Here is a 20,623-nt window from a genome sequence, read left to right as displayed (position 1 = left end):
GTTTCGAATAAGAGTCAAACTTGTAATATTTACTCATGAATTCGTTTTTCTTATAGTTAATCTAGTTATTACTTAAAGTCTGATATGCGACTCATGCTATCTCGTCTTAAATTACTATGATTGATTTTTGATTTGATTTTCTTTATTATAGAGGCTTTCAGCCTTAGGCGGGTTCACCTCTTAAAAAAAATACTATGAATCATCCCGGACAAAAAAAAATCAAAAGGCCCAGAGTGATTTATTGAGTACGCCTCTGGCCTAATTAATTCACGTGGATTATGGATATCACCTAAGAAATTCTGGATGTCAATTGGTCTAGATGACCAATGATCTAAATCGACATAGATTCCTTAAATAGAAGAATTTTTGAGAAATAATGTTGAATAGGTAATTTTCGAAAAACAAAGAAGTAATCGCGATTAAAATAATATCTTGTAATAAAAAAAAATGATGCTGCCGGTAGAGGGGTTAATATAAATCTTGGTCTTCCGCATCGACCGCGATCGTCACCCACCTTGGTTCACAGTGCGGCTTCTTCTGTTTGATGGCTGGGTTCATTTTTCTTGCGAGAGAATCGTCACACTTTCAACGGACACCATGCGTAATTAGGCTAGAGGTTTCTATAAACACAGGAATTGTGTAAAATATATCATATTTCACAAGAAACAACGAAGACGACGACTGTGCAATCGGGTGCTGATGAGATTCACGTGATGCAACGAAGTGTGGGAAGTTAACGGGAATCCTTATGGAAACGCATGGTTGTTGAACTTTCAATCAAGAGCCAAACGCCTCCATCACTTTGTTGATTGATAAAGATTAAGATTCTTCCTCACTCAGACACTGCGCGAAGCATAACATCTAGGCAACAAAAACAAATCGGATCGATCACACCTGTATCTACTACTACCCAATACCACCTTCCCATTGAGAAACACCAAACCGATGCAGCTGTTCACTCCACTAGTGCTGCATCTTGAAACCACTTGTTTTGAAACATCTTGTTGAATCACCAACTGCGGCGACGAAAACGACGACGACCGTCTGGCAAAGTGGTTCCAATCCGACTCACCCCCAGAACCAAGATCAACTGATCATTTCCCGACTGTTGTCGCCACGCCGTCGCCTTCGCTGCCGTTGTCCGAGAGTTGCGTTTGGCGACCGTTGCTGAAACCAATGTCCGCACGTCCATTCGCCGTTCGGCGGACTTGGACGCCCAAGACTCAATGCGTTGTCACGGTGTGTTTGAAACCGATGTTAACACAAAAATGACCACCAGTTCTGCACCCAGTATCAGAAGGTTTTAACATTCATTTACATTTTTATGAAAATTTTCTTACAGTCCTTCATTTACCACTCCCAAATAAATCAGATAATCATCAAGTACCGTTTTGATTCATATTACGGACAGCTTCTAATGCCGGACACTCTACTTTGTGTGGGAAACATTTCACACGAAATGTTTCAATTTTTGCCGTTTAAAAGTTCACTATTTCAAGGCTCGTTTTAATAAGCTATTTCCATAAACATCTATGCAAATTTATAATGCCCAACTGCCTTAGACGTCTCTTTAGTGGTTTAACGATTTCAATTGATGATTTGAATTTTCTTTTAATGATTTTAATGAGATGTCCGGAATTCAAATTAAAGTGTCCGGAATATGAGGCAAAAGTTAAGAAGCGTCCGGAATAAGAATCACCACAAAGCTAAACATTTCGATTTATTTAAAATTATTCAAGTTGCGGAAGCGTATTCTTTACCCACCATTCGAAAGTTAAAGGGTTTCAGCGCTCGAGAACGCTGAGGAATCATACAGAATAATTTATTTTATATGCTCTATGCTGTGTTATACTTCCCTGAGGCCTTAAGTGTCCGTAATATGAATCAAAACGGTACACATACTCAGATTTCGATAACATTCTCTATCAAGAGCACGTTTTCGAAAATTCTATGGAGACTGATTTGGAAGAAGTGAGAACTGTTATTAATAAAATCAAAAATGTGAAAGCCCCTGGTGATGATGGAATTTTTACATACTCATCAAGAAACTTCCAGACAGTAGCTTGGTTCTTGGTTAATATATTTAACAAATGTTTTCAGTTGGTATATTTTCCTGACAAACAGAAAAATGGCAAGGTTGTACCAATTTTAAAACCGGACAAAAATTCTGCCAACGTTTCTAGCTATAGTCTAAGACGACGTCATTCCTATCCATCTCGAACACATTTTTGACAAAAAAAAAAATGAGTAGATGAAAAACCAAATTTAGTACCATACCATTTAATTCCACTAGAGTTTGTATCCTTTGACAGATACGCGTATTTCGACCTCAACTGTAAGGCCGTCTTCAGTGTCGTGTACTAGACTCGAATGATCTAGTGGTCCGGGGTGTATATGGTACGATAGGAGTGACGTCACTTGTTTACAACCACATTCGATATTTACACCAGTAAAGAGCCTGCCTTCTTAATATTTATGCCGTGCATATCACTATTACTTCTATTTTCATCGATAATACATTTTCAAATTCCCGGCCAGGATGCTAGGATACTAGATCCTTCGAAAGACGATCATTTTTTCCCGTTAATAACTGTTTCAGACACAGCGTGGTTCTCGGTCACCGCCTCCTTCTGCTCTAGCTTGCGCTTTCAAAGCCAACGCGCGTAAACCTGCTAGCGCCTACTAAGAAACAACGGCTTTTCCTCGCACCCAATTTCCCCCACAAAGTCTCTTGTATTTTCCGCTTTTTTACGATACAGCATGTGTGCGCGGCGCGCATTTTCATTCAGTCGCTCGCCATAGCGGTAACCACAAAACATTTCGGAAATATACGTTCGCTCGTTTTTGACAGTGACATAATGGTCAGGCAAGAGAAAAAAAACTGAAAAATGGTACATTTTTCCTCGAAATGTGCAAGTTTTTTTTATGAAATTTGCTGTGATTGTGCGTAACAGTATTGTTTAGATTCATCTGATCGCCAACGCAACAGCGGCAACATCTGCATAGTAGACAATATGTGGTCAAAAGTTTTTATTTTTGTAATATTGCCTACTAATAGACTATATTCCTAAATTGATACAACCAAATTATGCTATTATTAACTTTTTGTTAACAACATATTTCATTTCATTTGTCACAACAATTAAGAAGTTTACAGACGAATTGAAATCACCTTGCTTGATAAAAAAAATAATCATGTCAATAGAAGATAGCAATGATTTTTTTCTAAAATTGTTACCAATTTTAATTTACATTTGTTCTAATGTTTCACCATTGGGTTATGAATACCGTACAAGGAAGCTTCAAAATTTCATTGCAAACATTTTTATGTTATGTATGGGCTTCTTCCTCTTATGACAACAATGAGTCCATATTGGTACGGCATACGACATGGCCAGCCTGAATACTTGTTTGAATATCCGAAGACTAAGTTACGATTAGTGTTAATTAGAGTATTTATACCAAGGCTGCCCGGCCCACGACCTCATTTTGTGCGGCCCGCGGAGGATTCAAAAATTCTTCTCATGTTTGGCCCGTTGAATATTCTACCAACCCGGAGTCAGAACATACTAATTGTATTTAATTTTCAATTTAGTTTGAACCCAAAATTTTAGCATGGTAATTATTTAATTTGTTTTGTTTTGCTTTCTTAGATTTGAACTTTATGAATGATTCAAATTCTAAATATCATATTCTGGGTGTTTTAACGATGTTTCTACCATGGCTTCCTTCGACATGCATGAAATTCAGCCAGAGGCCTAATTATTATAAATAATTTCTCTGCATACGCTAATATTCCCACATAATTCCGGAAATAAACACCTAGACGTAATTTACGCAGAATACTTGACAGGATTATAAGAAAGACAAGCTTTTGACAAAATCTTTTTAAGAGTTCTGGACACAACTTTCACGGATAACATTGGCGAGATTCTTACAGAACTTTTACATGGATTCCATAGCCCGAATTTTCAATGAATTAAATAAATAATTTTCTAAAATCCTGGGCAAGAATTCAACATAAAGCTATGCAATATTTTGCCATTCATAAAAAAATTGAGCGGGTTTCTTTTGAAATACTTGTAGCATTTTCAAAGATTTCTAGGTTACATTTCAAAATGATTATTGAGTGAGATTCTGAAGGAATGCTAGGCACGATTCTTGTAAAATCCTGGACATTCTAACCAATATTTTCGTAAAAGCTTGATTAGGGTTTTAGCACATTCCGACTCATACTAATGATATAAGGTCGGATTCTGACAGAATTCGGAATACGATTAAAAAAAACCTGGGCATTATTCTCACCGAATCCATAATTTCTGGGGTGGGTTCATCAAAAAATGCTGGTCTTAATTTTGAAAGGGACTCTCACAATATCCAGCAGAATGCTTAGCAGCAATTATCTTTTTTTTCGATTTCTTCAATTTAAATTTACTCCATTCACTGATTTTTGGTCAGATTTTATGAACTTCATTTACTGACATTCGTCAGACTTCATGGCTATATTTGTGCATTCAAAAATGTGGCCCTCAACACAAAATTATTTCTGCTATTTGGCATGCGGTTAAAAAAAGTTGGGCCGGCCTGATTCATACAGACATTTTATTTATTTGTTACGTTTGGTCTGAATACCCTCAATGTGATATTTGGAATTTTTCCTTTATCTAGCACTAGTGGTCCCGGCAAACTTCGTCTTGCCATCAAGTAGGCTGTTGAAAAACGCTATGGATCGTCCCATATAAAATGGTAGTTCCGTTCATTTTCGTTTTTTCAACTTTCTCGGTGAATATCCTGGGATTTTTATACACACAAACACGTCGGAACCCTTGATGAACAAAATTGAGAAAGAATCTGCCAAATCCGTTGACCCGTTCGCAAGCCATTTCGTGACATACAAACACCATTCCATTTTTATTTATATAGATTACACTTAGATACTGGAATTTGAGGTAACAATGATCAGTTTTTCAAATATTGCTTCAAAATTTCATTTGAAAATGTAAATAGTGCACGTTTTATATTTTACCTGTACAGTAACCCTGGGTAGAATTGATCACTTTAAGTTACTCCAATTATTGTAGGGTATTTCCTATAAAAAGTAATTGAATTGTTTATGTTGCAAGTTTTATACTTCTTAAAGCAAGTACTGCCATTTATCGCTCGTGAATGTATATTGTATGTTGCTTCCTGAAAGTTTAAAGCATTAAAAAAAAAAGATTTAAGGCGATTTTGGATTTATCTGTTATGGGATATTATTGATCATTCTTTTGAACAACGAGCGGTAATGTTAAAAATGTAATTAAAGGGTGTTCAGTAAAAAACGAGAATGATTTCAATACCTTTCTATAATTCAAGTAAAGAGCGTACATATTTTTCTCTCTAAGGGCCGATTTCTTCACCTTCGCTTAGGTCTTAAACCACGTTTACCCATACGATTAAACCAGGTTTGAGGCCTAAGCGGTGGTGAAGAAACCGCTTATAAGAAAATTGCTCTCTGAACTCCCCAAAACTGGGTGGCATATTTCTTTTCGCTCGGGTGCTGTCAGTTAAATCAAAGATGGCGTCGAAACAGCAAGCACTCCACGAGCATGTTGCACGGTATGTGCCGAAAGAAAGAAACCCGACCAACTTGCTCCAGTTACGTCCCATTGATTTTTTTTCGGCTCCCTCAGTGCCTTAGTGTACAAAAAAGAACTGGCAGGCCAAGGATACGAAGCAGTTGACCACGACGATCGGGAATTGTATCCAGTGAACTTGTGAGTGCATCGCGACTAAGTTGCGTCGTACAGCTGAACAAGGCACCTTTTCCAATATCCATCGACGTTTTTCGAAGAATAAACATTATGTTTTTTAATTAAAAAAACGAATTTGTTTTACTATATGAATGGAAATATGAAAACATTCATTATGAAAACATAATGAATCGCGTAATACGCCTAAAGGTAGGCAATTTTCTAACTAAATTCTGTATTCTTTATAAAAATTCGTTAATTTCGTTAGATACCTATAAAAACTGACAACGAAATCATTGTCGGCGATTTCATTTTTAGTGAAAACAACATTTACCGATTGTACGACATTTCCCAGAATGACGTTCCCCAGAATGACATTCCCCAGAACGCCATTCCCCAGTATGGGACATTCCCCAGAAATCCATTCCCCAGAATGAGACATTCTCCAGAAAACCATTCCCCAGAATGGGACATTCCCCAGAAAAAAATAATAAGAGATTTTTGGGCTGTTAAAATCGAGGTAAATGGAAAATAGTAAATAGTGAACGCATTAAACTGAAAAACTGGAACCGTTTGGACGATTTTTATATATTTTGACGTTTTTCTCCTTACAAACTTCAAGCTCGTTTAGCCCCTCCTTAGAGTTGAAGGGTTCTGTTCAAATTTTTACAGTAGTTTATTGTATCTAACTAATATGGGCCACCCTAGTGCATACATACTACGATATTTTGTAGCAATTAAGTTTTGCTGTAAAAAGAAATTATAAAAGACAAGAGAAATTTTCTAGTGTAATTGTGATTCATTAATCTACATAAATAGAAGACAATAAACCTAGGAAGAACAGCATTTATTCAAAAAAAAAGGGAGAATATGCTATGAAAGCAAAAAAAAAAACAAATTCCTTCAATTTATTTTGTACATATGAAGAATATTAGACTAATATAAATCACCCTTCAAAAATACAGTTAGAAAGAACAGCCAATTTCGAAAGAAGGAAGAATAACTATGAAAACAAAACAAACATCAAATATTGGATTAAATTAGATCATAAAACATAGTCAGAGCAGCTTATTTTAAACGGTTGTGCTACTTTTCTCCGAATGTCAGTTCCCCGAATTACGTTTCCACGAACGCCCATAATGTCAGTGCCCCGAACACTCTGTTTCCCCGAATAGCCTAGTTTCCCGAAAGGTTTTTAGCTCTCATACTGCCCAAACTGCATATATGTAATATTCGAGAAAAGTAGGCATTGAGTAAATGGAATACCAAGTGTGCATTTTATGGCAGTATGGGACGAAACTAAAATTGCCAAGAACTCAAAAGTGCCAAGAGTGATTTGAGTATGTTGATTGAATGTTATGGGCAGTATAATTGTCATAACTGTTATAACACCGCCTTGAAGGTGAACGAACCTGTCGTCTGATATGCACCCTTCCTTGCTTGATTTGCGGTTCTTTCGAGTTTCACCATCATCGGCATTTTTGGCAAGATGTACTTACATATTTAGTCGAGAATAACCTTATAATCTGTATTATCTTCTTTTAATTGCTCATCATTTTTTCAAGTTCAGCACCCAGTCCCTAAAGACTATTCTATATTGAACTGCATTACTTTTTGGGGAAACGAGTCATTCGGGTGGCTTTTGGGGAAATGGGTCATTCGGTGAACTGGCATTCGGGGAAATGATTTTCAGGGAAACGACAATTGCGCAATCATGTTAGGCAAATGTAAAATTGTTAAACAGTATTTTTCCCTTAAGACTTTGGTTGGTGAACCACGTACTCATTTATTTTGGATTTTCAAACCCCCTCCTACCCTTTTCTTTCGTCTTTTGACCGAACAAACATTTTGAAATTTGTATGGGCCGTGGTCTTTGGCCAAACCATGCACCCCCATAGATGACCAAGTGGTTTATAAACGGTCCCTTAGATGGTTTGCCTAAGAAAAGGGAAGCAAACATTCTCCTTTTAAAATGTTTTTGGACTCCATTCCGATTTTATTTGCTTGACATCCATAATAATGATTTTGACCAAATACACGGGTAAAAATGTGTTCCTGAACCCACGAAAATTATTCACAAAATCATGAATATGCATATTCATAGCACTCTTTCCAATATAAAATCAGACCATAAACATGGATATTCATGATTCCATGGACAGATTTTTTCCGTGTAATATATTAGGTGAATTGACGCCTGTGTCCGATATTCGAAGCTTCTGGGAACTCGAATAAATTCAGAAGGTACATTTTTTCAACGACAAAATAAAACTAATATTATCATTCTCCACTCTTCTAATACGTATAAAAACGATTCTGGGGAATGTCCTATTCTGGGGAATGTCCCATTCTGAGGAATGGATTTCAGGGGAACGTCATTCTGGGGAATGTCGTTCTGGGGTTTGGCTTTCTGGGAAATGTCCTACAACCCATTTACCTTGATTATACATTTGCAGTACTCATGTGAGGCATGAGTCTTGGTACTATCATCCATAATGGTGGAAATCATTGATCCAAAAGATTTAAAAAATATGCACGAACAAAACAAAATAACAAAGTAATTTGCACAAAAACCCTATTTTTTTTATAAACTTATGAATGTAGAAAATAATATTTGAAAATATTTCATTGCAAATTGTTGATTCCAACTTTTTACGAGGAGAGCCCTTGTTACCTTGCTCATCAAAGTTACTCCGTTTTACGGTACAAGTATCCATCGCTAGTGACTATACACTGTTCTTTGTTTTCTGAAGAGATTTTGAAGACATTGCAAAATTAAAAAACACCTTCAACCACGGAACACGCCTGAGAGTAGGCAATTCAATATTCTTTACCGTAATTCGTTCGTATTTCATGGGTATTATAAATATTTTGGATTTAGTATTTTTTTACAAAAAAAATGCAATTTCTTGGCTTATACATTACCAAAACTCATGTAAGTTATTAATATCTAGAACTGTCATCCATAGTCATCGAACTAGTTGTTACGAAAAGTTTAAAAATTAGAATGAGAAAAAATCTTCCATTTTTGCAAGTATGGCGAAAATATCTACATCCAAACTTTTTTTTTGTAATCTACTACAGACGACAGGTTCACTCCTTTGACGAAGAGGCCTATGCAATCCGCAAGCACCACCAGCGAATGACCAATCGATCAAGTTTTAAGCTTTAACGGTAGTCTGGTACTCCAGATTTGTGCTCTTGAAAACATGGTGTGGCTTCAATGCACCTTAACTAAAAGTAGTTTTTTATTTTTTTTTTAATTTCTTTATCAGTATCATTCCAAACATTACATTCATTTCTTATATCTAGGTGTTCTGTGTTATTAGACAACACTATCATCCTAATTTGGTAAAACAAATTTAAGATTTAATTAACATTTTGTTAACAACATATTACATTTCATTTGCCGTAGCAGTTCAGATTTTTTACAGGTGAGTTGATTTCACCTGCTTATAAGAGAAAAAAAAAAGTTTTTAATATACTTAACCTAACTTAACCTAAACATATAACGCATTAATCGTGGCAATAGAAGATTATAACGATTTTTGCCTGAAATTATTAATTATTTTATTCAACATTTGTTCCAATGTTTCAACATTGGATATGCTATGTAACTCATTGGTACTATACCAGGGAGGAAGCTTCAGAATCATTTTCAAAATTTTATTTTGAACTCTCTGTAAAGCTTTCTTCCTGGTATTACAACAGCTAGTCCATATTGGTACAGCATACAACATGAATGGCCTGAAAATTTGTTTGAATATCAAAAGCTTGTTCTTAAGACAAAGCTTTGATTTTCTATTAATAAGGGGATAGAGACATTCTACTTATTTATTACATTTGGCTTGAATGCCCTCAATGTGATTTTTGAAAGTTAAATTCTTATCTAGCATGAGCCCTAGATACTTAACTTCATCTGACCAATTTATTGGAACCCCTCTCATCGTGACAACATGTCTGCTTGAAGGTTTCAAATAAAGAGCTTTTGGTTTATGTGGGAATATTATTAGTTGAGTTTTGGAAGCATTAGGAGAAATCTTCCATTTTTGCAAGTATGAAGAAAAAATATCCAAACTTTTTTGCAATCGACTACAGATGACACGCAAGCTTCGTCCTTTGGCGGAGAGGCCTGTGTCATCCGCAAACAAGGATTTTTGACATCCCTGAGGTAACTCAGGTAAGTCAGATGTGAAAATATTGTACAATATTGGTCCCAAAATGCTGCCTTGGGGAACACCAGCTCTTACAGGAAGTCTTTCAGATCTGGAGTTCTGATAATTAACCTGAAGTGTACGATTTGACAGATAACTTTGAATTATTCTAACAATGTATTTGGGAAAATTAAAGTTTTTTAATTTTACAATCAAACCTTCATGCCAAACACTGTCGAATGCTTTTTCTATGTCTAGAAGAGCAAGACCAGTAGAATAGCCTTCAGATTTATTGGAACGGATCAAATTTGTTACACGTAAAAGTTGATGAGTGGTCCGAACTGTTCATTGGCAAAAAATGAATTTTCGTTGATGTGGGCCATCATTCTGTTCAAAATAACCTTTTCAAAAAGTTTACTGATGGAGGATAGCAAACTTATTGGACGATAGCTAGAAGCTTCTGCAGGATTTTTGTCTGGTTTTGAAATTGGAACGCCAGGAGCTTTCATATTTTTGAATTTTTTAATAATAGTTCTCACTTCTTCCAAATCAGTCTCCCAGGCATTTACGAAAACGTTCTCTTGATTGAGAATATTTTCGAAGTCCTGAGTAACTTCATATTCAATTGGACTAGTAAGTCCTAAATTAAAATTGTGCGCACTTTCAAACTGCATAGCAAGTTTTTGAGCTTTTTCACAATTAGTTAGTAATAATTTGTTTTCCTCTTTCAATGCCGGTATTGGCTTCTGAGGTTTTTTTTTCAAAATTTTGGATAATTTCCAAAAGGGCTTAGAGCCAGGGTCCAATTGAGAAATATTATTTTCAAAATTTTTGTTTCTTAATTGAGCAAAACGTTTCTTGATTTCTTTCTGCAAATCCTGCCATATAATTTTCATAGCAGGATCACGAGTGCGTTGAAATTGCCTTCTCCTCACGTTTTTAAGACGGATCAAGAGTTTAAGATCATCGGCTATAATCACGGATTCAAATTTTACTTCACATTTTGGAATTGCAATGCTCCTGGCTTCAACAATGGAATTTGTTAAAGTTTCAAGAGCATTGTCAATATCAAGTTTTGTTTGTAAGGGAATATTAACATCAAGATTAGAGTCAATAAATGTTTCATATATATTCCAGTCGGCTCGAAAATAATTGAAAGTGGAGCTGATAGGATTGAGAATCGCTTCTTGGGATATTTTAAATGTAACAGGGACATGATCAGAATCAAAATCAGCATGAGTAATCAGTTGGCTACAAAGATGACTAGAGTCAGTTAAGACCAAATCAATCGTAGATGGATTTCTAGAAGAGGAAAAACATGTAGGGCTATCAGGGTATTGAATTGAGGAATATCCTGAAGAGCACTCATCAAATAAAATTCTGTCGTTGGGATTACTTTGAGAATTATTCCATGACCGATGTTTGTCATTAAAGTCACCAATGACAAAATTTTTTGGCTTATTGCGAGTCAATTTTGGCAAGTCAGTTTTGGAGCAAATTAACTTGCTGTCCAGAGCATTGAAAAGGCAAATAGGCAGCTATGAAAGTATATTTACCAAACTGTGTTTCAACAGAAACACCTAAAGTTTCAAAAACTTTAGTTTCAAATGACGAAAACAGTTGATGTTTTATACGTCTATGAATGATGATTGCAACTCCCTCACATGCCCCAACAAGTCGATCGTTATGATAAACAAAAAAGTTAGGATCTCTTTTGAGTTTAGATCCAGGTTTTAAATAAGTTTCGGTAATAATTGCTATATGCACGTTATTAACTCTAAGAAAATTAAACAGCTCGTCCTCTTTACCATTCAGAGAACGAGCATTCCAATTTTAACTAAAAGTAGTCATTATTCCATTCGTATATCGTGTGGCAGTTACGATGATACTCTATGCCCAAGGAAGTCAAGAAAATACCATTGCGAGAAGATTCTGTACCGATCGGAAATCAAACTCAGACACCTTCAGCATGGCTTTGCTTTGTAGCCACGGACGTCGCCACTGGGCTAAGGAATCTCTTTTTTGAATAGATTATATAAATCGAAAACAGTGCGGTATTACCTTATATATTACGTTATATATTTAAGCTAAGTAAGATTAAGTTAATTAAAAGCGTTTTTTTTTTCTCTTATAAGCAGGTGAAACCAACTCACCTGTAAAAATTCTTAACTGCTACGGCAAATGAATTGTAATATGTTGTTAACGAAATTTGATTAAAAAATTAATTAAATTAGGATGATAGTGTTGCCTAACACAAAACACATTGATATAAGAAATGAATTTTGTATTTCAAATAAAACAAATAAAGAGTCAACCAACTCTCACTAAATCCTAGACAAATGATACATTTTAACAACAATCTATCATTCGCTTGTTCTCGAAAAGCGACATGTTACCTTCTTATAAATACAGAGCACTAACAAGACCTCCGTAAAGTGCAACCGAGGAGCAAGTCGTTGGGCGTCGTTACCTATTTCTCTCGCATGTGGGAAGATACTAAGTAGGTAAGTTTTGCCTACTTGCGTCCGCACCGCGCTAGCTGGTGGATCGAACCGTGTCAATATCAACAAATAGAGAGATAAGCTAGGGCGTTAATTTACTGCTCTGTTTTTATAGCTATTTTTACCATTGGAGGACTGTGCAGTTTCGTGTGATGATGGGTTACTGTTCCGATTTTGGGCTTGGTATACGCGATTAAGGGGAGGCCTTCCTTAGCCGAGTGGTTAGAGTCCGCGGTTACAAAGCAAAGCCATGCTGAAGATGCCTGGGTTCGATTCCCGGTCGGTCCAGGATCTATTCTTATTGGACATTTCCTTGACTTCCCTGGCCATAGAGTAGCATCGAAAATGGCAACTTCGGCAAAGAAAGCTCTCAGTTGATAACTGAGGAAGTGCTCATAAGAATACTAAGCTGAGAAGCAGGCTCTGTCCCAGTGGGGGCGTAATGCCAAGAAGAAGAAGAAGAAGAAGAAAAAAACTTGTACATTTCTCTGATTTTATTATCAAATTACACATTTCATTACATAATCTATAACATCTTTTCTTATTGTTTTCATGCAAGGAAGTTTCAACCATTCTAATAAATCAAAGGACGATTTTTGTGAATCGATTCGTCCAATCTGTTGAAGTTACTTTTAAGCGTCACATATTACTAGACTCCCTTAATATATTGTTGGCACTGATTCAGCGAAGCATCGCGAGCCAAACGGAAATATCAATCTGACACATTATGTATCCACTTTTGCTTGTATTCAAAACAGTAAAATTTCCTCAGCCGTTACGCAAAATATAAAACAAATGATAGTCTACCGAAATAAAACACAGCGGTGGACAACGAATACGTCCAATAGCTTGGTTGGCTCACACTGTTATTAGTAGAGGGTCGTTTTCAATCAATACTTCAAAATACCTCTTATCGATCATCGAAAGTATTATGAACTTCGTTCACTAATACTGTCTAGAATTTTGAAACTGTTTGCTATATAGAAAATTGTGCAAAAAATAAATTGTATAAAAACTGATGAACTGGGGCCCACATAGCCGTAGCGGTAAACGCGCAGCTATTCAGCATGACCATGCTGAGGGTCGTGGGTTCGAATCCCGCTGGTCGAGGATCTTTTCGTAAAGGAAATTTTCTCGATTCCCAGGGCATAGAGTATCTTCGTACCTGCCACACGATTATACACATGCAAAAATGGTCAATCGGCAAAGAAAGCTCTCAGTTAATAACTGTGGAAGTGCTCATAAAGAACACTAATCTGAGAAGCAGGCTTTGTCCCAGTTGGGACGTAACACCAGATAGAAGAAGAAGAAGAAAAACTGATGAAATAGCATAAGTGTTTTTGAAATCGATGTAAAAATCACTCTTTGGTTTAGATTCTTGCAACATTAACATTTTTTTTTCGATAAATTTCTATTTATCGAACAAAAATGGTGGTGTTTCTTTTATTTCTGCTTTATAAGATCAAAAACGCTTTCAATTAGCTAAACAAAACCTAACCTAAATATATAACACATTAATCGTGGAAATAGAAGATTGCAAAGATTTTTGCCCAAAATTATTAATAACTAGTGGTCCCGGCAAACTTCGTCTTGTCATCAAGTAGGCTGTTGAAAAACGCCATGGAACGCTCCGTGCAAAATGGAAGTTCCGTTCACTCCTGTTTTTTTCAAATTTCCCGTTAAATATCCTTTGCTTTTCATATACACAAACACGTCGGAACACTTCAGGAACATAACTATGGAAGAATCATTCTAATCCGTCGAGCCGTTCTCAAGCCATTTCGTGACATACAAACATCACTCCATTTTTATTTATATAGATTGTATGCGACATTTGTTCCAATGTTTCAACATTGAATATTCTATATAAATTATTAGTACTATACCAGGGAAGGAGCTTCAGGATCGTTTTCAAAATTTCATTCTGTTTTTACTTCACAACAGCTAGTCCATATTGGTATGGCTGGTCTGAAAATTTGTTTGAATATCAAAAGCTTGTTCTTAAGACAAAGTTTCGATTTTTTGTTAATAAGGGGATACATACATTTTGTATAAATGAATGCCCTGAACGTGATTTTAAAATCAAAATTTTTATCTAGCTTGAGCCCTCCCTAGATACTTATCGTCAAATTTATTGGAACCCTTCTTATCGTGACAACATGTCTACTTGAAGGTTTAAAATAGCATTCTGAGAAATTTATCATTTTGCAAGTATGAAGAAAAAATATCCAAACTTTTTTGCAATCGAACACAAACAAACATTTTTGACATCTCTGAGGTAACTCAGATAAGTCAGATGTGAAAATATTGTACAATATTGGTCCCAAAATGCTACCTTGAGGAACACCAGCTCTTACAGGAAGTATTTCAGACTTCGAGTTTGGATAATCAACCTGCAGTGAACGATTTGACAGATAACTTTGAATTATTCTTACAATGTATGTTGGAAAATTAAAGTTTGTTTTTTATTTTACTAATAACGCCTTCATGCCAAACACTGTTGAATGTTTCCATGTCTGAAAGAGCAAGACCAGTTGGATAGCCTTCATATTTTTTGGAACGAATCAAATTTATTACACGTAAAAGGTGGTCGAATGTCCATGTCTGAATCCGAACTGTTCAATGGCAAAAACTGAATTTTGGTAGATGTGGACCATCATGCTGTTCAAAATGACCTTTCAAAAAGTTCACTGATGGAGGAAAGCAAGCTAGAAGCTTTGGCAGGATTATTGTTCGGTTTTACAATTGGTACATCCTTGGAATTTTTCTATTTGTCAGGAATCTATGCCAACTGAAAACGTTTGTTAAATATATCACCCAAGAATGATAAGCTACTCTCTGGAAGTTTCTTCATGAGGATTTTAATAATTTCATCATCGCCAGAGGATTTCATATTTTTATATTTTTTTTTTTATAGTTCTCACTTCTTCCAAATTAATCCAAAATGAATTGTCGAAAACTTTCTCTTGATTGAGAATGTTTCAAAACCCTAAGTAACTTGATTTTGAATTGAACTAGTGAATCCTAAATAAAAAATTTAAGGACAATCCGTTTACTCAATTGTGGTCATTTTCAACCCAAAATTCAATTAGGTTTTCGAAGTTCCGGTGAGCGCATAAGATACACCTCAGTTTGATCTCTAACCACACTTTGCACTGTCACTGACCTTGTCCTAGTATTTATTTTTATCGGCCGCTATCAACCATGATAACCCCGCATTAAGCTATCGTAGAACAAAACAAACGCTGAATAAACTTTTGCACCGACCGGTGTCCGGAATTTGTTAACGAGAAAGGCAAACGGGACGCGAAAGTAGGTATCTTCCGTTTACAACGAAAGTCAACTGGGGACTGTCATAGCACGGTAGGCCGATAAAGGCAGTTGCCGTTTGAATTCCAAGTGAAGGTTGTTCCTCCGCGACTTCGTGGGGTGTAGAATGAGGACCACATGCTAGAATCCATTAGTTCGTTCCGTTATCCTGGGCTGTGGCTTCGTGGATTAGGGATGGCTATATTCATGATAGGCTTGTCTTTGCAAAGGATAGAAAAGCGATCAAAAAAATTTACATGAGTACATGTATGTTCCGTTTTTGTCACGTTCCGATTTCTTCAACAAATTACATATTCCGTTTTTATCAACCCAAAAATATTGAAAATTTTATTTATTTATTTATTTATTTTTTTTTTTTTTTGATTGCTTGGAATAAGTACGTATAGAACTGCTGATATCGGTCAGCAAGAAAAAAAAATCCTTCTTTTTCTTATAAAACACCAGGACCAGGGAATGGACTCAAGATATTTTTCCATGAAAGTAGAAGCGGTAAACTTTAGAACAGAGACAAAATAGAGACGTTGTAATGAAGCTCAAACTGGGTACCTATTCCAGTACTTAATTCATTACAAAAATTTGACAGATAACAGTACACTTTTCTTAGTACCTCAAGTGCCATAAATGTTTGGGCAACGGCGCACGCAATGAGATTGAGTTTATTTCGTTATTGAAAAGACCTCGGTATCTTTTAGACTACAAACTATCTTTTTTAATCTCTTTCGACTCAAACATGATAAAATTTTCTAGTGGGAGGGGACAAGCATCAACAAAACTCTACAATCATTTAAAAATTTAAAATTTAAAGATTCACTCTATACAATAAGTTTACATCAATGGAGCGGGAATAGGGCTGAAATGATTGAAATTCTAAGAAGCCGTTAATACCTGACGTTACCATGACACGCACGTTCCCATTCCAAATTTTTGGGGTTCCTGATCTTCGAGTAGACACAAACCACTTCTCAACTTGAAGATCCATAGATTTATGAAGAGTGTCATAAAAACTGCCATAAGCCTATTCATGCAGCTAGTTTACTAAAACTATTAACAAAAAAATCCAACCAAAAAACTTTAATTTAGAGATCCTTGTTGTGGAGCAGGTACACTTATATGTTTTTGATGAACCTATTCAACAATAGTTTTACTGAATATACAACAACTTTATGTAGTTAAGTTTTAGATCAATAATAAATGTTATTGATTAAGATGTTTCTCGCTTGGCCGGGATTTGAAACCCACACTTCAAGTCCCATGTTTTCGAATTGGATGTTTTCTCGACTATCTTCGTGTGACTACAAATGCAAAAAAGTGTACATGTGGCCTCTCAGTTGATCTACTGAAACGTTTATAAGAACATTAAGTTGAGAAGCAGAGTCTTTCCCAGTTGGGATGTAATGTCCCAGTGGTGACGTAATGCTATAAAGAAGAAGAGGAAGGGTCATAAAGAGAAAAAATCAACAATTTGAACTTTTCTTTATAAAAAAATAGTCGTGGCTATTCTGCGCGGCGTGTGAGGTGACACGAGTCGAATGAGGTGACAATTGTCGACTCGCTCCCATTTGATTAACATTAGTCGTCTCACCAAAGCACAAGTACCACCTTGACACACTTTTGCGCTCGCGATTTTTACAAATATGACCCATCACCCATCTCATAGTGCATAGTAAATTTATTTGATTATCGTTTTAATACTCCATAAAGACTTTCTGGCAAAAGTAAATCTATAACTATTAAGGATTTATTGCAAAACCATACTTATTGATTGGAGACTGCAATCAAATTCCATTATAAACCTATACGGATGAACGATCGAATGGTTCCTCACAGCCCCTAATCACCAGTACTATGTTTGTATCTTATGAAAATGTGTACTTCCATTTAAAAATTGCCATTTTTTATACAGATTTCTAAAATATTTTGTCTAAGAAAATTATTCCGTTTTTGTCACGGTTCCGTTTTTATCAAATGAAAATAGCCGATCGTGTTGATAAAAACGGAACATACCTGTATCCGAATAATGGGGCTCTGCACATAAATCTTCCTGTCTATTTCATTCTACAATGAAATTTATAAACAAGGTCAAAAAAAAAGTCGAAATCCCATACAAAATTGGAACAGTACAGGACATTGCACGCCGCTGTTGCTAAAGTAAAAATTTCTAATAAGCGGTGTCTTTACCACCGCTTAGGCCTTAAGGCTAAGAGCCCGTCATTCGTTTTGGCAGCAATGATGACTTTTCAGCTTGCTTTTCAAAGTGATAAAACACAGGCTTAATAGTTTATATTGACTTGAAAAAGGATCACTGTACGCGCAATAGACGTATAATAAATTAGACCGCTAATATCGCTGCTAATAATAGAATTATTAGTAGTAGAACGCTAATGGCGTAGTTGTCACAAAACTGATTTCAATTTTTATTACCTTAAATTATGCTTTTTCATTGTTTGTTCTATACCATGATGTTGTTTTGGTTCTTAAAATCAATCTGACACTTTGAGACCCGGTACTCACGCTGTCAGTGCGTGGCAAACTAGATGTTGGTAACACGAACAGCAGCGACATTAGCATTCTTAGGTTAATGCTTCTACTCTGCTTATCGTGTGACCAACATCTAGTATGCGCATTTTGGAGGCAGTACACAAAGTGTCAAACTTAACCATAGTAACCAGCTTTCAATATCAAAACATTCACTCTGCCGCAATCCCACCATCGCGAGCGTCTGTTTTGTTTTAGCAATGGATTTTCCGTGTGCCTTGAAGAGCTTTTACTCTACATGCAGAAAATTGTGCCGGCTAGGTATGTTGTTCCAAAATTCAACATTATTTGTACAGATGACCATACAAATACATGGAGTGACGGCCTCAAAAGGGATGGTGACCAAAATTGAAAGAGACTTGAAGCTTGAAAAAGAAGCTATCTGTACTCCGGTACCTTTCATGAAGATATAAGTGGGAAAACGATCTTAGAATAGCAGTTCAACCGCGTATGCGTATACTTGGAACTTCAACGTAAAAAGAAATCATGAGTTTTTCGTAATTCTTTCAACAGGTCTTCATGCTTCTGATAATATGTTATGGAATTGCAAATACCTATGCTGGTCAGTTATTCCAGCTTTCAAGCTCTTTGCACTAATTTCACTTCACCTTTCCCTCCCATTTGAAGCAAAAATAAAACAAATAATTTGACCAAGGTATCTAAAAGGGAGGTAATACGATGTGTCAAATTGGTTGATCCGCCATATTGGAAAACAATATGACACCTGGCCACTTTGTTTTCGCGAAATGAACCAGCATGCCATGAAATGAAATTCACTATTTCACCGACCACTTTGTTATGTTTCGTATGTGTACTGAAATGTCATTAATAGCAGACCATGGAAAAAGAAAGAAATTTCGTTGAATGGTTCTATGGTCTTAAATATGTATGAGTAATGAACCTGGGGTGCCTCAAATCGTAAGCGTGTTTAGAACAAGACCACAAAATAGAAGACTACGAAATTGGATATATGACTAACGAACGGACCTCAGAATATCGAGGCGTTGGATTTGCAAAATTGTGATGAGATTGCGTATACTGAATCATTCAAAGCATCCTCAATTGAAACACTTGTATGAGTTCTACAGTTAATTTGTTTCAACATCGTGTCAAATGGTTTCAATTAAATATCATTCACACAGTTGAAAATCGGAATTTTCGACACGAAAAAATGGAGTTTCTCCAAATCAATCCGTAGGAACTAAGTCGAGTAAGGTGCGCTGTGTAGTACACCAGCGAACTATGCCTGGTATTATTTTTTCTTACCATTTGGAGAGCATTTTGAACTATTGCGAAAAAGAGTAAACAAAGAAAACAACGGGTTGATTCTTAAAGCATATAATAATTAATCATCTCGTATTTATAATGGTAACAAATAATAAGGACTAGAAACTATATCTTAATCTACAAACAAATCATAATAAAATTTACTTCAACTACGACTTATGCTACTTGGAGGATAGCTTTTTGTACTTTCTTATTAAATAACTCTTATTAACGGGCTTTTTCTTCTTCTCGTTAATATTCGAGCGTTTCGAGTTCTTTGAGCTACCATCATCTTCGAGTAATCGTTTTAACGTTCCAGTATCGGCAGTTGAGTTTATGGACACTAATCCTTCTGCTCTTAGATTCTCAAACCGCATCCGGGCAATTGTTCTTATTTTGATGTAGGTTTTTCACCACCACTGCATCAAAATTTGGATACTCTGCTAAAACAGATACCACAAGATTTTGTGCTGTGGTGACCAACCATCATGTTGGCCACAGAACACGACCCACGATTAGCGTCGCTCTCCATCTTTTGGAAATCGATGGAACACAATTCCACGGGTTTTTGTGTTCGCAATCGTATTCCCGCAATACTTCACTGCACAAAATGATGGCATCTGAAATTCAAAATAAATTTGACCTTTAGAAAATAACTAAACTTTATTCCACTTACCTTCACTATTGAGTCAAACGCAACAATTTTCAATAACACAAACATCTCTATGGATACGCTAGGAACCATCGGTGGAAAAAATACATAAACATATTGGCCAGCTCGCCGACTCACCAGCTGTCACTTTTCACCTCCTCGCAGCTGACCACACCGCGCACCCACTGACTGCTTAGATCACTGAACCTCCCTTCAATTAATCTTGAATTTGACACTTTGAGTACCGATGGATCGCGCTGATAGTAAATCAAGGCTACTATGGTTGATTCATCCCAATCACAACCATTGTATGGAACTAACAGCGCCTCTAGCGTTCTAAATCTAATATTTCTATTGTACGCGCTAACATGCATAAAGTATGCTGATACTTTTTCAGCTGTGTCAGTGCAAAACCAACTGATTTTCTTTGATTCGAAATCGTGAGATGAATTA

General features: G+C 36.1%; 1 protein-coding gene and 1 long non-coding RNA gene across 4 annotated transcripts in view; both read right to left on the bottom strand.

Moving 5' to 3' along the window:
• The window catches only part of LOC5575182 (leupaxin), a 225,779-nt gene that overhangs the window by 143,023 nt on the left and 62,133 nt on the right, over positions 1–20,623 (bottom strand). The window contains exon 1 of one of the 3 annotated variants that reach the window (XM_021846570.1): positions 515–624. The exons of 1 other annotated variant lie outside the window; for it this stretch is intronic. The gene's annotated coding sequence lies outside the window, so the exon portion shown is untranslated. Of the gene's footprint in view, positions 1–514; positions 625–20,623 lie in introns of those variants that run through there. One more of the 3 variants, XM_021846579.1, reaches the window with a different exon arrangement.
• Positions 19,800–20,561, bottom strand: LOC110676904. Its single transcript, XR_002500817.1, has 2 exons — positions 20,195–20,561; positions 19,800–20,138 (listed from the first exon to the last, which is right to left on the bottom strand). It is a non-coding gene; the product is annotated as an uncharacterized LOC110676904 (long non-coding RNA).

This window comes from Aedes aegypti, chromosome 2 (assembly GCF_002204515.2).
Source record: "Aedes aegypti strain LVP_AGWG chromosome 2, AaegL5.0 Primary Assembly, whole genome shotgun sequence".
Lineage (NCBI taxonomy): Eukaryota > Metazoa > Arthropoda > Insecta > Diptera > Culicidae > Aedes > Aedes aegypti.
Note: the sequence above shows the minus strand (reverse complement) of the source record. Positions and strands in the feature narration are given on the sequence as shown.